The sequence below is a fragment of the Podarcis bocagei genome (genome assembly GCF_964188305.1).
Source record: "Podarcis bocagei genome assembly, chromosome: 12".
NCBI lineage: Eukaryota > Metazoa > Chordata > Lepidosauria > Squamata > Lacertidae > Podarcis > Podarcis bocagei.
The window spans coordinates 34,214,065-34,231,512 of record NC_138137.1 but is presented as its reverse complement, the minus strand read 5'-3'; positions in this window follow the sequence as shown (position 1 = coordinate 34,231,512).

The window sequence follows — 17,448 nt, the reverse complement described above, 5'->3', positions numbered from 1 at the left end:
TTTTTTTCTTTATTGCAGATGCACATAATCCACCCCATAAATCAGCCTCCAATGTATTCTAATGATATTGATAGTAACCACAACAATTACCATTCTGGGGGACATAGAAAGACAGAACAATCCTATTGTATACACTTATTTGGAAATAAGCCCTAATGCCCTCAGTAGCACTTTCTTCTGAGTAAACATGCATAGGCTCATGCTGTATAGTTGCAATCCTGTAGACTTACTTAAGAGTAAATCCCAATGAGCTCCATGAAGCATATTTTCAAATAAACATGCATAAAATTGGGAAACATAATATTATGTGGATACAATCTGGAAAATATTTTATTCCCAGGTGAATAATGGAACAGGTAGGTAGCTTTTATATTCCTATTCTGGGGAATAGGAACTCTTTCATGGCCAGCTTGTTCATGCAAGGGGAAAGGAAAGAAATTTGTTTCTTGAAGCGACAATTTGCAAGCAAATGAACTACTCCTGCCTGCTGTCTTTCACCATGTTATAATAAGAATAAAAAAGAAAAAAACATGGATTTCTGTATTTAAATAGGCTCTGAACTGCCGATACAAACTTTTCTGATTCTCCCAAAATAATTTTTGGAACCAAGAAATTAATGTAACTTATTTGGAGAGCTGCAAAAACAGAGATAAAGTTCCATGCAGGAAAACAGCACTTAAAACATGTGCCATTGCACAATGAGTTTTGGTGCTGCAACATGAGAACAAATAGAGCCATGTGCACTTTTTCATGTTACAATATGTACATAAAGTATTTCCCCATGTAGGAAAACTGTCCTGTGGCTGTAGAATGCCACAGATGTTATTCACTGCAGATGCTAGAAGACATAATGCATGTCCTACAATTATGTCAAAAAAATAATAATGTGCTAAAGTTTTTGTATCATTTTTGAAGCATTGTGGGAGATATGTTGGTGGTGGTAGAACTTGAAGGGCCATCATCCAGAGCCAAGTACAAAATAGTAGCTAAGACAAGGATGAGGAAACTCTGGCCACCATAAGCTGTTGGACTCCAACTGCCAATGGGGCAACCCAATCAGATTGGCAGCATATAAATACTATTATTATTGTTATGGCTGGTGAGAGGTTGAGTCCAACAACATCTGAATGGCATCACATTCTCTAACCCTAATTATACTGTGCCAAGTTCTTAAAACCAGAAATAAACATTTTGAATGACAGAGGTGGTGATATTATATTAAATTTGTTATTAATGTACAGAAAAAACCAAAACTGAATATAGAATAATAACCCAAGCTCTCCAACAGTTACACATTAAAATCTACTTCAGTAGTTTTATTTGAACAAAAAAAACCCAACCTCATAAAAAATAGACTGATGCTCTTGCAAAATTATGCTGCTTGTTAAGGCATAAAGTGAGCTTTGGCTGTGTAATGACAATGATCCACTGATGCCCCAAAGATTTGTGAAACTACAGTTCTGACCCTTGAGAGCCACCATGGTTTAGTGGTAGAGAATATACTACATATGTGGAAGGTCCATGTTCAATCCTTGGTATCTCTAGTTAGAAGGACCAGGTAGCAGGTGGTTTTATTTACTTATTTTTGCTTTTATATTTCACATTTCCTCCAAGGTGTTCAAGATGGCATACATGGCAGCTTCCCCTCTCCATGTAGACAATGCTTGACTGATGGATTTGGTATAAGGCAGCTACCTAGGTTCCTAACTCGGTAAATGATGTTTGCAATTCATTTATGGAAAATCACCTTGAGGAGGCAATTAACTGGATAACAGACGTGCCAACTATAACCTTCAGTTGTTGCTTATAAGCTCCCAGAGGCATCTTTGGCTAGTGGTAGAGGAAACAAGAGGCTGGAATCCACCTCTGTGCGCAAGCAGAAAGCACTTCCATACATGCACAGGGATATTTCCCTTGACATGTTCCACTGGGTGATGCTCTGGGGAAAGCCCAGCTTTGGGTGGGTGTGGGTATGGGTGTGCTCACATTGCTGCAGCTGGGAGGGAGAGGTCCCCATGCACAACCACGACACTGGAATGCTTTGAAATTCTAGACTAGACTTTTAAATACTAAACAAGATAGAGTAGAATGGATCCAGCATGACCATTTTCATGTTCTTACAAGGTCTAGGGGCATCATTTGGGGGAGGGGGCCATAGCTCAGTGGTAGAGCATCTGCTTTGCTACAGAAGATCCCTGTTTCAATCCCTCTGCATCACTGGGAAGGGTTGGGTAAGACTCCTCTTTGAAATCCTGAAAGTTTATTGCCAATCATTGCAAACAGTACTGAGCTTCATAAACCAGTGATTTAACTCAGTATAGTAGCTTCCTTAGTTAATCCCCACATTGTTGCATAACACAACGGTAGGTGCATAACACATTCCTTGCATAAGCATGATTTCTAGTCCTATATGCACCACACACATAATTTTTTTAATTCATTTTCACTGCAGTGTTCTATGTGAGCCTCACAGCTCAACACTACACTTCACTGGGGAGCAAGGAATCTTCTGTCATGTGTCTCTTTTCTTATAGCCTTCCATGTCCCACAATCAACCTCCATCCCAATCCTTAATTTAATAGTTGTCTATAAGGGTAATTTATTGGATACTTTTAAATTTATTTATTTTTAAATAGGGTGTTACTGTACTCTAACTATAAACTGTTTTGTAGCATTATGCTTCTAAATCAAACCAGCATGTCAACAGCAGGCAGTGCTCTCGGAAGTCCCCGTGACTTAAATCCTATTTAATAATAGTAGTTAAGAATCTTTTGGCCAAGTTGCCAAACAAAAAGAGGTTCATTGTGAGCACAGGAAGGTGTGTTTTCCACATGTAAAGCCTTCCCTCTGCATTCCAGCGAGTATACTGTCATCCTGTATGTGGCAATAGACATCTAACTCCCATTAACACCAGCCGACTTTCCCTTGCATGGAGATAATAATACATCCCTTAAGGCTTTCCTTTAATACCTTTTAATCCATCTGGTAAATGCAATGCAGATATGTGAAAACTGAATCTATGGAAAAAGAACTGAGGGTGCAGAAACGAATTGTAAAGGCATTCCAAGTACAAAAATAAATTGTATATTATATATAGAATGCTATAAAAACCTGTGACCATCTGGGTGGGTGATTCAGTAATTATATAATACCTATTAATGATGTCCATCAAGGCTTCATTATGAAGACCACCATCATAAGAGTTGACAGCGCACTAAAGGGCAACAGCACAGTCAAGAAATGAAATTCATGTTGTCAAATCATAGAAAGATGCTGATGCACAGAAATGTAATAGACACAGGTGGTTCCATCAGCACAAACTCTTGAGCTGTAGACAGAGAGGTCAAAGATGGATGCTGTTTGCAACTGTGTTTGGAAGTAGCTTCTGGACATTGCCTCTGAGTTCAAAATAAATGTACTGTGCATTGCTGAGGTAGGTGGGCGACCCTTCTGAGTTTGCATTTGTAAGTTCTTGGACATTTGGAGCAGTTGTTGAACCCTACAGAAGTTTCTCACTTGTAGTACAAGGCAATATAATGGTTCCAGGACCAGCCCAAGTAATTTCAGTGCTTGAGACAGAGCAGGAAATGCCTGCCCCCAACCCACTAGCCAAGATGCATAGTAATAAGGCTAAAGTTATCATAGCACCTAAGGAAAATAACAAACAACCTACAAACAGCTCTCCTCCCCTGAGAGTAAAAAGCCAATAGCAATAAATTAAATAACTTCATGACATCCCAGATTAGTTGCCTGAGGGCAGTTTCCTCAATCTGCCCAATAGTAGGGCCTGCCTATTATCAGTTCTCCAGCTTTTTTTTGGGGGGGGGTGACAGGATGAGATCCATAATGTGGAGTTGGCTAGAAGCTTAGGTAGAACATAAATGCTAAGGCTACAGGAGCAAGGACTTCAGGGTACTCCTGGATTCAACACCTGTTTTTCCAGGTCCAGCTGGTTCACCAGCTGCGACCCCTTTTGGACAGAGATGACTTGGCCACTGTACTCCGCTAACTTCCAGATTGGATTATTACAATGTGCTGAATCTGCCCTTGAAGATGACTCAGAAACTTCAACAGATCTGAAAGGCAGCAGCTAGACTGGGGTTCCATTTAAATATCGTATACTCCATGTTTTAAAATTTCTGCATTGGTTGCCAGTTCACATCTGGTGCCAATTCAAGGTGCTCACATTAGTGTTTAAAGCTTTAAACGATTTAGGCTCCAGATATCCAAAAGACTGCCTCCTTCCTTAGAGATCAGCAGATGACTGACTGCCCTCAAAAGCTCAAGGTGGTGATGGCTCAGGAGAGTATTCTTAGTAGCAGCCCCAAAGTAGTGAAACTCCTCCCTCCATAGGTGTCTTCACTTTATAGTTTTAAAGTGAATGATACAGCTTTTTACCCAGGCCTTTTACAGCTGAGACGTGCTATATTTTTAGGACCCGCTCAATTTTTGTGATTGTTAAGTTGTGTAAACTGTTTTTAATGTTGTATTTTTAAGAGTTGCGACCCACCCTGGGACCTTAAGGTGAAGGCGGAGGGGTGATAAATAAAACCATCATCATTATTAACAAAAACAATGGTCCAGGAAATCTCTTCTTGTGGGTAGCAGGGAGCACGGGAAGTCCATGTAGAACTGGGAACCGCTGATGTAGACCATTTCACCAACAATTGCTGGCTGAGTTCAAGATCAACAAAGAGTCTTGTGGGACCATAAAAGCTACAAAATAAATGTTATTTATAACTGATGGCTCTCAAAGCTCACCTTGAATGGGGGGCAAGGGGGAACAAAGGAGGAGGGGAAGGCACTACTAGCTTCCTTCTCAAGCAACCTTGTGGCTAAGCAGTCTATTTTGGGATCCCATACCCTCCAACATTTCTCCGATGGAAATAGGGACATCTTTTCCATAAAGATAATTTTACTATTTATACCCCACACATCTTATTGGGTTGCCCCAGCACTCTGGACAGCTTCCAACATATATAAAAACATAATAAAGCATTAAACAGTAAAAACAACAACAACCACCTTCCCTATACAGGATTGCCTTCAAATGGCTCAGGGGTTGGATAACTCCAGACCTTCCAACATTTCTCCAATGAAAGCAGAAGGAAAATTGGGACAGGATGGCTTTTCTAAATCAGGGACGTCCCTGGAAAACAGCTGACTTTCTTACTGCTATAGCCTGGAAAGAATCCCTCCCTCTCTGCACACACTCCTTAGGAGTTGCTTCTTTATGCAGGGGAGAGAAAGAAAACTTTGTCATCTAAACCCACAGTAAAAGTAAAGGTAAAGGGACCCCTGACCATTAGGTCCAGTCGTGGCCGACTCTGGGGTTGTGGTGCTCATCTCGCTTTATTGGCCGAGGGAGCTGGCGTATAGCTTCTGGGTCATGTGACCAGCATGCCTAAGCCGCTTCTGGCAAACCAGAACAGCGCATAGAAATGCCGTTTACCTTCCCGCCGGAGCGGTACCTATTTATCTATTTGCACTTTGACGTGCTGCTAGGTTGGCAGGAGCAGGGACCGAGCAACGGGAGCCCACCCCATCGTGGAGATTCAAACCACGACCTTCTGATCAGCAAGTCCTAGGCTCTGTGGTTTAACCCACAGCGCTACCCGCGTCCCTAAACCCACAGTACCCAAACGTATATGGAATGAACAAACTGCCACCTACTTCACTATGTATCTGCCTGTAATAATTTTCTGTTATTTTTGCATAATTGTCTGGTAATGAACTGGTGGAATGAGAATAACTCTTAGGGAAGAGATGTTGTTCTCCCCCTTAGAAAAACGAGTTGGAGATACTTAGAATTTTCCTTCAATGTATGGTTTATTAGATGTCTCAACATCAAAAGCTCAGTCTCAATCCACTTTCAAATTCTGCATGAAACAGGCTATTTATGCTGGGCATTTAATGACATGATGACAATCTCCTGAATTTTATGGCAGTAAGGTAATATATACTTAACATATAGAAATTTTTACAGTCAGATGTTTGACTTAATCTATGGGCTACTTATCTACAACCACAGACATCAAATGCACATGGCACGAATGTCCATGCATTTCTATATTATATTCCTGCTCTTTGGAACAGACAGGCAACACAAATAGACTATGAAAGCACCTTCAGTGATGAAGAGACTTAAACATCAGTGGTGGAAACTTAGCTCTCTGTCCCCAGTTATTCCATAAACCGAAGCCCTTACTGCCCTCTCTACGTATGAGTAGGTGAATCTATCTATTTCAGTTTCTTATCTTTCCAGTTTCCAGTTCTCCACATTAGTTTGCAATTAAAAAGAAAGCTCCTAATGAAAATTCATACACATTTTTGTGTATTCCCCCCAGTAAACACATTTGTGTATGCAATTTTGCTTAATATACACATTTTTGCCATGTACTTTCACCTACTATTTCACCTACTCACATTAGTTCCACAAATATATGCATTCTTATGTACACTTTAGTATATGAATGGGGGGGGGGAGAACTGCATTGTAAATTCAGATGGTGGCAAATTTCAAAAGTTGCCTCTTTTGGTTCACATATTGTTTCAAAAATTGTGACTTAGGTATAATTTTTTAAAGGGTAAACTGAATCAAATCCCCCCGCCCCAGTTTCTAGCCAGTACACTATTTAAAGCAACTTCCAAATACTTATTTGGACATATGGAGAAGATATACTGATATACATCCCACCATCACAATTTAATCACAATTTACATTTCCTAAGGAAAATCTATTGCTAGTAACTCATTTGCAATATCTGAACGACCCTTTACAATATTAACGCCCTCACCTTGCAGTGGTACCATGAGGGCAGGACATGGGAGCATAAATCAAGGGTTCTACTTAGTAAACTGAACAGGTTGGTCCCGCAATTTAACAATGCTTTGAAGCGAGTGAAGCAATATACATTACTCTATAAAGAGTGGGGAGTGTGAGAGAGAGACTAAAACCATTGTGTAGCATCTAAAATTACTAAATCGCACCTCTGTAAATCAAGCCTCTATCCAGTTTCCAATGAATACCACAATGGCTGGTTTTTGCTCTTCTTCAGGCTTCATCCACACCAACATTTAATGTACTATTATACCACTTGGACAGTTCTGAAGTATCTCAGGAAATGTAGTTTGTTAAGGGTGCTGAGAGTTTTTAGGAGACCCCTATTCCTCTGACAGAGCTACAATTCTCAAAGCTCCCCAAGAAGAGGGATTGTTTGTTAAACCACTCCGCAAACCTGAGGGCTTTCTGAGGGCAATAAAGGTCTCCTAACAACTCCCAGCATCCTTAACCAACTACAGTTGCCAGGGTTTTTTTGGGGATGGAGGGGAGCCATGACTATTGAAACTAGTTTGATACTGCTTTAAATGCACAGTGCAGATGTGACCGCAGTGTTGTCACCCCCCTTTGGTTTCAGCATTCTATTTTGAAAGGGTTCTCTTAAGGATTTGGTTTGCAAAAATAAATACAAGATCAAAATGAGGAATAGCACGAAGAACAATTCAGTCTCAAACCAATTTATTAACATAAATTAAATATGGGCTCCCAAAGGATTTACATGTCAGTGTGCAAGGGCAGAGCTTGGAACGCTGCCCTCTCAAACAAACATTTTAATTTGTAGTAACCCAGTCCTTGAACGCTCTTAGCCTTTATGAGTAACCATACTACTTTAACACCTGCCACTTAGAACATGATATCATTGCAGTTAACTGCTAAATGACAGGTGTTCCTGCATCTCTCCTGCTTTCCTTGCTTAGGATACAATGGAAACGTATAAATTTGCAGGGTGTGGAGGTGGAATTACTATCATGGCCTTTAACTGTTCCAAACCAATCTGTGTGTTTTTTCAAACTGGGCTCCACAGACCTCTCAGGGTTTACCAAGGTTCCATGATGGTAAAATCTGGTATGGGATATAGTGTTCCAGCTTGTCAGCCATCACTAATCTTCTTTCACATTGTACAGTTAGCAGAAGAACAGCGAACGAACTCTTCTGGCCCTGCTTAGGGGCGCATGCCTCTCACTTACATAATCATTCATTTTCTTACTACACTTAAATATATTCTGCCAAAGTACTTGAGGTAGCTTTCATTTTATAATAAGTTTGCAGTTTTAAGGGGCATGATTCCAAAGGAAAACAGAACTGGGAAGAAAAAGGAACAGAATTGAAATATACTCAGAGTCGCAAAGTGATTTCATGCTCTTTATTCAGCTCATAGTGGTGAGGAGGAATGAATGAATGTCCCCTCAAAGTATCTGCTTTATATACATTATTTACACAATGGGCTGCACATGATTGGCTAATTCTGGAATTCTACTGTAAGCCAATCAGGTTGTGGATTCACTTATATCTGGAGCATGATTGGGTGGTGTCACGGGCTGCCTCTGGTCTCAGCTCACAAAAGACCAACGCCAAGCTCTTCTTATATACAAGGATGTTTATTGCAGTTCATTATTGGTCCCACAACCGAGGCGTGCAGCCCCGAGTGTCTAACGTCAGACATTTGAAGTCCCCTCTGACTCGGTCCCGCCCCTGCACCAACTTATGAGGCTTGTGCTAGACCACCGCTTCCTGTCTTTCCTTTTCCGCAGGGTCTTTCTGCCCCCCTGGGTTCCTTCCCTCCTGCTCTCTCCCGAAGCGGATTCCTGAGATGCCTGTTCCCCCCTCCTTCGTGCTTTGGGGCTGGGCTCCTCCTCCGGGCTTTCTCCATTTCCGCGCGCCTCCACATTTGAACTTGGCGCGCGCTCGCTACCCCTGACCTTCCTTTTGACACTGACACTACTCCCTGTACTACTCTCCCCCTCTTCCGGCAGGACGTTCTCCCCAGATCTCCTTCCCCTGTCTCTTTCCTGCTCCGCTCCGTGTGTAACACTGGGAACCCCCCTCTCTTCCCTTCGTTCCTGCTGGGAAACCGGCCCCGATCTCCCACTCCCGCTCGGGGTTTCCCTGCTGCTTCCCTGCTCCTGGCAGGTCCCCCCTGTGACCCCCCTTGTCCTGACTAGGGGCGCCCCCTCCTGAGAATCCTCCGATTCACTTGAGAGACTCATGGAAGATCTCAAGTCATTGTCATCCTCTTCCTCACTGTCCTGGGATTCTTCCTCGTCGCTCTCCGTCTCCTCCCTCACCTGTGCCTCTGTCTCTGAACCCCTGACATCCATCCCCCCCTCGAAGCCCCCCCTTCCCCCCTCCCGCTGCTCGGGCGCAGGTTCCGGGGGCTCCATCGTTGCGGAGGTCGCTGCCGGACACAGGTCGTCGACGTCAATCTCCTCTGCTTCCAGTCCATTGTTTGTGTACTCGAACCCATTGTCCTCTCCCAACATGTTCACGTCCTCCCCTCCCCCTGTTGCCTGGGTGGGGTCTGCTTGCCAAGGACCCACCCGCCACCTCATGCGCCAGTCCTCTTCTGGTTGGTCGTCCCACCAGTAAGAAGGGTCGGTGTCCACCCCCGAACACGATCCCCTTGGAGGGCTCGACTCTGGCGTCGTCTCCTCTGCGGAGGAGAACCCTCGGAAGGTGCTGGCGGAAAGTGTGGGCGTAAAAAGCCAATCGTCGAAAAACTGTGCTGGCATGGGCCTGTGTGGGAAAAGGGCATGGAACTCGTCCTTGAGGAGGGGTTCGTCCAAAGCGTAGTCTGGCACCCAACTGTTGGTGCTGGCCGGGGCGCCCTCCCTGGCGAGAAAATATTCTACTCCCTCTTCCCCCCATCTCGAGTCCAGAATCTCTGTGACCTCGTTGAGTGGTTCGTCCTTAGGTGACCTCCCCCTCTTGGGCGACTCCCTGCTTGGTTCTGGTGCCGTCCCTGACTCCTGAAATCTGTGTGGGGCCTTGTAGGGGGTGAGCATCGACCTATGAAAGACCGGGTGCATTCTGGAACCCTCGGGGAGGGCCAATCGAAACGCTACGGGATTGATCCTGGCCTCAACTTGGTACGGCCCTAGTTGCCTGTGTCCTAGCTTCTTTTTAGCTAACGACTTGGCCGGCACCGCTTGGGCCGCTAACCATACCCAGTCTCCCACCTGGATGTCTTCCCCCTCCCTCCTGTGTTTGTCCGCCTGCACCTTATAGGCTTGTTTAGCTAGCTCTAAATGTCTCCGTAGCTCGTCGTGCACCTCTTGCAATTCTGCTGCGAAATGGTCGGCTTCCTGTGGCTCCCCCTCCCCCGTCGTTACGAGCCCCGGGAAGGTTCTGGGATGCCTTCCATTGTTAGCGAAGAACGACGTCACCCCCGTAGACGCGTGCTTCGTGTTGTTGTAGGCAAACTCAGCCATCGGCAGGTAATCCACCCAAGCCGCGGGTCGCTGATTGGCGTAACATCTCAGGTACTGCTGCATGATCGCGTTGACCCTCTCTGCTTGGCCGTTGGTCTGCGGATGTCTCGCCGACGACAGGTTGATTTTGACGTGCAGGATCCCTAGGAGCTTCCGCCAGAAACTGGACACAAACTGGCGCCCCCTGTCGGACAGAATGGACCGTGGCAAGCCATGCACCTTGAACACGTGGTCGATGAACAGTTTGGCTGTCTGCTCCGCTGTCACCACCTTCGCGCAAGGAATGAAATGCGCCATCTTGGTGAACAGGTCTACAACCACAAGCACCGCCGTCTTGCCTCGCGAACTGGGCAGATCAGTGACAAAGTCCAGCGCCACCCTCTCCCACGGTTGCAGTGGCGTTTCCAGCGGTTCCAGCAGTCCCGCTGGCTTCTGGTGCACTGGCTTGGACCTTTGGCACGTGTCACACCTGGCGACGTACTCCGCGACCTCCCCTCGCATCTGGGGCCACCAAAAGTCTCTGGCCACTAATTCTGTCGTCTTTTCCTTGCCGAAGTGGCCAGCGCTGGGTGCGTCGTGCAACTGCTGCAGAACTTTCGCGCGGAGATCGTCTCCCGGAATGTAGAGAGCACCTTTACGGGTCAGCAGGCCGTCGCGTATCTGGAACTCGTCGTCCTTCGCTGTGCCCCTCCGCACCTCTTCCATCTTGGACTGTGCGAACGGATCCGCCTGCAACGCGTGACGCACCGCCTCCAGGTCCACGGCGGCTGAAGCGCACGCCCACGCCTGCGGTGCAAAAATGTGCTTGGCTGCCACCGGTGCCGCTGCCTCGAGATACTGCGGTTTCCTGGAGAGTGCATCTGCTATGACATTGTTGTCGCCTGGGATGTACTCTATCCTGAAATCGAAATCCGCAAAGAACTCCGCCCAGCGTATGTGCCTCTGGCTCTGTAGCTTCGCCGTGCGCCAGTACTCTAGGTTCTTGTGGTCCGTGCGGACCTGCACGGTGTGCTTGGCTCCGATGAGAAAGTGCCTCCACGCCTTGAAAGCTGCGTGTATGGCCAGCAACTCCCTGTCCCAAATGGTGTAGTTCTGCTCCGACTTGCTGAGCTTTCTGGAGTAGAAAGCACAGGGCCTCCAGTTTCCCTGCGGGTCTTCCTGTAAGAGGACGGCCCCCACCGCTCTGTCAGATGCGTCAGTCTCCACCCTCATGGGCCTGCCAGGATTCACGTGTAGCAGCTGTTCTTCGGACGCGAAGAGACTCTTAAGTCTCCTGAAGGACTGCTCCGCTTGGTCCGTCCAGGTGAACTTCTTCTTCTTGGAGCTGAGAGTGTCCGTGATAGCTGCCGTCTCCTTGGCGAAACCCCTGATGAACTTGCGGTAAAAGTTGGCGAAGCCGATGAACCTCTGGACCTCTTTCCGATTTCGCGGGCTCTTCCAGTCCAACACCGCGCGGACCTTGGCACTGTCCATGGCTAGTCCCCTGTCGGACAGCCTATAGCCCAGAAAATCCACCTCCGTCACGTCGAATTGGCACTTCTCCAACTTGGCGTAGAGCCTGTGCTCCCGTAGCCTCTGCAGGACCTCCTTCACGTCGCTCTCGTGAGCCTCCGGCGATTCTGAGAAGATCAGAATGTTGTCGAGGAAACATACGCACTTCTCGTAGAGGAGTCCCGCTAGCACATGATGCATAAAAGCTTGGAAAAAGTGGGAGCCATTTTGGAGACCAAACGGCATAACTCTGTATTCGTAGGTGCCCAACGGCGTGAACATGGCCGTCTTCCACTCATCACCCTCTCGCACGCGTATGAGATTGTAAGCTCCGCGGAGATCCAACTTGGTGAAGATCTTCCCTTTCCGCACCGTCGCGAGCAGGTCGTCGATCTTGGGCATGGGAAAGGCCGCGGGCTTTGTCTTTGAGTTTATGAATCTGAAGTCTACGATCAGTCTCTTTTGGGGCGTGTTTTTCTTCTTCACAAAAAACACAGGACTGCCCCCTACAGCCTTCGATTCTCGGATGAATCCCCGCTGTAGATTGTGATCTATGAATTCCCGGAGCTCCTGCAGCTCCTCCTCGGACATGGAATACAGCCTCACAGGCGGCAGCGTTGTCCCTGGCAAGAGGTCAATAGCGCAATCGTAGGGCCGGTGAGGTGGCAACTGGTCAGCCTCCTTCTCGCAGAAAACCTCCAAAAACCCCTTGTACTTGAGGGGTACTGCTTGCGCCATGCTGTACTTGAGGGGTACTGCTTGCGCCCTTGTACTTGAGGGGTACTGCTTGCGCCATGCGCGCAATAGGACGAGTCGAAGGTGAGCTGTCGCTGGTACCACGCCATGGTCGGGCTGTGCCTATCCAGCCAACTCATGCCTAACACTATAGGCGTGTCTGAAAGGCGGGTGACATTGAAACTGATGACTTCTCGGTGATTGCCAATCTGCATCACCATGGGCGGCGTCTGTTGTACCACTTGCCCCCCCAGCAGTTTCCTGCCATCCACTGTGACGACGTTCAATGGCAGCGTGGCTGGTAGGAGCTCTATGCGATGCTGCTTGACGAACTGCACCCCCACGAAGTCTGCGTTGCTCCCACTGTCAATCGTGATGGGGACCTCCAGGGTGCGTCCATTAGGTAGCTGGAGGGTTGCAGTGAGCTGCACTACAGGTTTGGGTGGCAGGGGGTCTGTAGGCTGCAAAGGCGCTGGGGACTGCTCTATTGACTTGCCTGGCTGTGCCCCAACATTGCTGATTCCAGCCAGGCATTGTCGTTTCCCTGATACAGCTCTTCATGTTGTGCTGCTGCATTTACTGTCGCCAAGGCTGCAGTGTGCTGCCGGAGCCTCTGGGGACACTCTTTGGCCATGTGCGTTGCACTGTCACAGACGTAACACTTCCTGTTCCCTCTAGGAGGCTTCTTCCTGACTGTTCCGGACGCTGGGGCTCCGGCCACTGACTGAGCCTTTGCACTCCCCAGTTCCATAGGCTCCTCCCCTGGCTGCAGCTGAGGGGAGAGACGCGGACGTCCTGGATCTCTGGGAAACAAAGGAGGCACTCTAGACGGTGCGTGATGCCGGCTACCCCCCTCATTGCGCCAAGGGCGTTCTTCCTGGCGCACTCCAATGGCAAGCGCACGCTGCACCACGTCTGCCAGGGTTTTAGGTTTGTCCCCCCTAGCCAATTCGTCCTTCACCGGGCCAGAGAGCCCCTCCCAAAATAAGTCTCTGACAGCCAGAGAATCTTTCTCCCATCGCAGCACATTCAGCAAGGCGAAAAAGCGAGCATGGTACTGACGCACGGAAGCCTTGCCTTGCCTTAAACCATGGAGCTGCTGGCGTGCCACATCCACATCCACACTAGACTGGAAACAAGCGTCCATGCATTTGATAAATTCATCAGAGTCCCTTCGAGCAGGGCAATCCTCGCGCCACAGATTGCGCAGCCAAGCCCTCGCTTCCCCATGCAAGTGGGACACAATGAAACCCACTTTTTCCTCTTCATCTTTAAAGTCGTCGCGAAGCAAATGCAACGCATATTCTACGTCTGCCTTAAAACTGGGGTATTGCTGCAGGTTCCCATCGAAGTGGGCTACTAAGTTGCCCCCTCTTCTGCCCAGTGCTACTCCAGCAGCTTTGGTCCCCGGGAACCCCACTTGGCATGCATGATCCCACCTGGCTTGCAGATCTTGGCACCGCTTTTCCGCCTCTTCCCCCCTCTTCTGGGAGATCGTTACCGCAGTGGTAAGCTGGGAGACTGCGTCGCGTAGCTCAGCTATCTGCTGGTCCATACTCATGGCTGCCAAACTTCGTGAGCTTTGCAAAAAAAAATTTTTGCGTAGTTTTGGAGGGGACTTACTGTCACGGGCTGCCTCTGGTCTCAGCTCACAAAAGACCAACGCCAAGCTCTTCTTATATACAAGGATGTTTATTGCAGTTCATTATTGGTCCCACAACCGAGGCGTGCAGCCCCGAGTGTCTAACGTCAGACATTTGAAGTCCCCTCTGACTCGGTCCCGCCCCTGCACCAACTTATGAGGCTTGTGCTAGACCACCGCTTCCTGTCTTTCCTTTTCCGCAGGGTCTTTCTGCCCCCCTGGGTTCCTTCCCTCCTGCTCTCTCCCGAAGCGGATTCCTGAGATGCCTGTTCCCCCCTCCTTCGTGCTTTGGGGCTGGGCTCCTCCTCCGGGCTTTCTCCATTTCCGCGCGCCTCCACATTTGAACTTGGCGCGTGCTCGCTACCCCTGACCTTCCTTTTGACACTGACACTACTCCCTGTACTACTCTCCCCCTCTTCCGGCAGGACGTTCTCCCCAGATCTCCTTCCCCTGTCTCTTTCCTGCTCCGCTCCGTGTGTAACACTGGGAACCCCCCTCTCTTCCCTTCGTTCCTGCTGGGAAACCGGCCCCGATCTCCCACTCCCGCTCGGGGTTTCCCTGCTGCTTCCCTGCTCCTGGCAGGTCCCCCCTGTGACCCCCCTTGTCCTGACTAGGGGCGCCCCCTCCTGAGAATCCTCCGATTCACTTGAGAGACTCATGGAAGATCTCAAGTCATTGTCATCCTCTTCTTCACTGTCCTGGGATTCTTCCTCGTCGCTCTCCGTCTCCTCCCTCACCTGTGCCTCTGTCTCTGAACCCCTGACAGGTGGTTCCTGCCAACCAATCATACTGCTGCATTGTTCTAGGACCAATCAGACTGCTGCATTCTGAATCCTATTGTTCTAGGACCAATCAGACTGCTGCAGTTTGGATCCTATTCAACTCAGTACATAACAAGAATCCTATCCAGGTACTGTATATAAACCCTGTCATGGTGTTGAAGAAAGAAAATAACACGAGGATTAGGTGAAATGGTCACAGCAGAGGCATCCTGGGAAGGGAGGAGCCAAATGGCAGTAGGTCCCAGCTGAGCCAACGGAGAGACTTGAGTTCATTGGAAAAAGAGGGGAATATAAATGTAATAAGGAATTGCCACACAACAGATGAAGATCAATAATGGGCATAATCTGAATAGCTGGCAAATGTGGTTTTAACTGAAAAATCAAGTCCATGTTCTTTAGGGAGCAAATATGGAGGCAAATCCTGTCTGGGTTTGTTTTTTTCATCTTGCGCTGCTAGGCGATCTTAGGGATAAAATCTGCTTTGGTCAAATAGTAAGCAAATCCATCTTCCTAACCTGCAGGAGAACTTTTGTCCTCCTCTGAATTGTCAAATGGCGACAAAGACATCCTACTAGTTGGCTTCCATACTGCTTGTCTCCTGCTGTGAGGAACTGAAATCCATGCTGTCAGTCCAGTGGGGGGATTCCAAACACAATGATGGCAAGAGGAGACATTGGTTGACAAAAACGTGAGGGCTACCTCTCTGCCGAGAAAACCATGAAATAGAGACTGAAAGGGACTTTTCTCTCTCTTCAGCTCCTTCTCCATCCTGGCCCCCAATGCCTAACTAACTATGCACTATAGAGGAGGGGGAAATGCTTACAGTTTAAATGAGAGTCTCTCCCAAGCATTAAATGGTTGTCAGCCACTATTCTTTCCTTTTAAGATGCGCATATTCCTGAGTTCAATGTACTGGGAGGGAGTTCAAGAGGGGGTAAAGACCCACCTGCAGTTGATAAGAGCCTTATTACCTCCCCCACACCGCAAAATATCACTTTGCGTTCCATTATTCAAAGCTCTTTCTATACCCTGACTAATTATTCCAGCATTGTATTGGTCTAATAATTGCGTGCCATAAGAACCCCACTCCAAAACCTCTTGTTTATTATCTACACCATAGCAAATACTCTGATTCTAGCAGGAAATATACAAAGGGACCGTTCAGGTTTCCCTTTTGCAATCGGCCTGTCTTCCCATGTATATTTCCAGGAACATTGGAATGAGCCTTACATTGGGTCAGACCACTGGTTCATCTAGCTCCTTATTGTTTGCTGAAGCTCTCCAGGATTTCAGATGGGATATTTCCAGCCCTGTCTGGAGCTGCCAGGGACTGAACCTGAGACCTTCTGGATGCAAAGCAGCTGCCCTATGACTTTTCATATGTGTCACATATTGCCACAAATCACTTCAAAGCGGCAACTCTGCCAGCAATAAAGGAGATTTTCTGATGCCCAATGTGACCATGTCCTTCCAATTAATGAGCAAATTCTGCATAAGCTGATTAGATTCCTCGATGTCTCTTGCGGTTTCTAATGCAAAATGTTAACCAGGTGCCCCCATTCAGTCAGTTTGACATCTCACAGGCTTGATCATATCTTATTACTCTGGCTATCACATGGCCATTTCTGCTAATTAGGTAACATTTTAGGGGATTATAAACGTTTGGGAAGGCATGGTGGGCATTCCCTACCCCCCAGTTTCTATTTGGTGCTATTTAGAGAAACAAGGGAAGAAAATCTACCACAATACATTCACCTTCAGATTGCTAACGATAAATGCAATAACCATAACTCTTTCTCAAAGCTAACAGGTGTACAATCCCAGAATGGATCTGTGTTTACTTTTAGGAACACCTGCTGATTTCTATTTTTTTTTAATCCTTTAATTAATGTTTAGAACAGATACGTCTTTTGTGCATTTCCTTGGCTTCTTAATTTCTTTAATCATATGCTCAAAGCACATGTAAATCCAGAGAAGCATCATATCTGCCAGCTTTGTAGTTATTGTTTTATCATTTCTCCTTATCTTTACAAGTTAGATGGTGTTTCATTGCACTTTCAACTGTTTTCCTGCATCTGCGCTAAGGGTGGCTGATTAGGCGGTGCCAAAACTTGCATGTGTCCTTTAAAATACAAAACAAATAAATCAGGTAGTATTTTCACTGCAGACAAATTTCTGTTTTCAGAACAGCTGCTAGTTTAATGATATGTTAGGAGTACCTTTGATTCTTTATATAAATTACTCCCATTTCGAGGCTCAAATGGCTTCCTTAGAGACCAATTGCATTTTCTAAACCACTGAATGAGCTCTTTATAATAGGTAAGGTGATATTTGGTCGTTATTATTCGGCAGATTTCTGCTAGCTTGAAAGCATGCAAAATTTTGAGCCACACAAAACTCTTGAATCAAGGAAAGCTAGAGAACATATGGGCACTGCTGGGCACCCACAATCTGGAGCCCAAGTTGGTGCCCCTGGACGTTGGCAACTGCCAGGTGATCCCATTTACCATTATGACCTGATAAATGCAT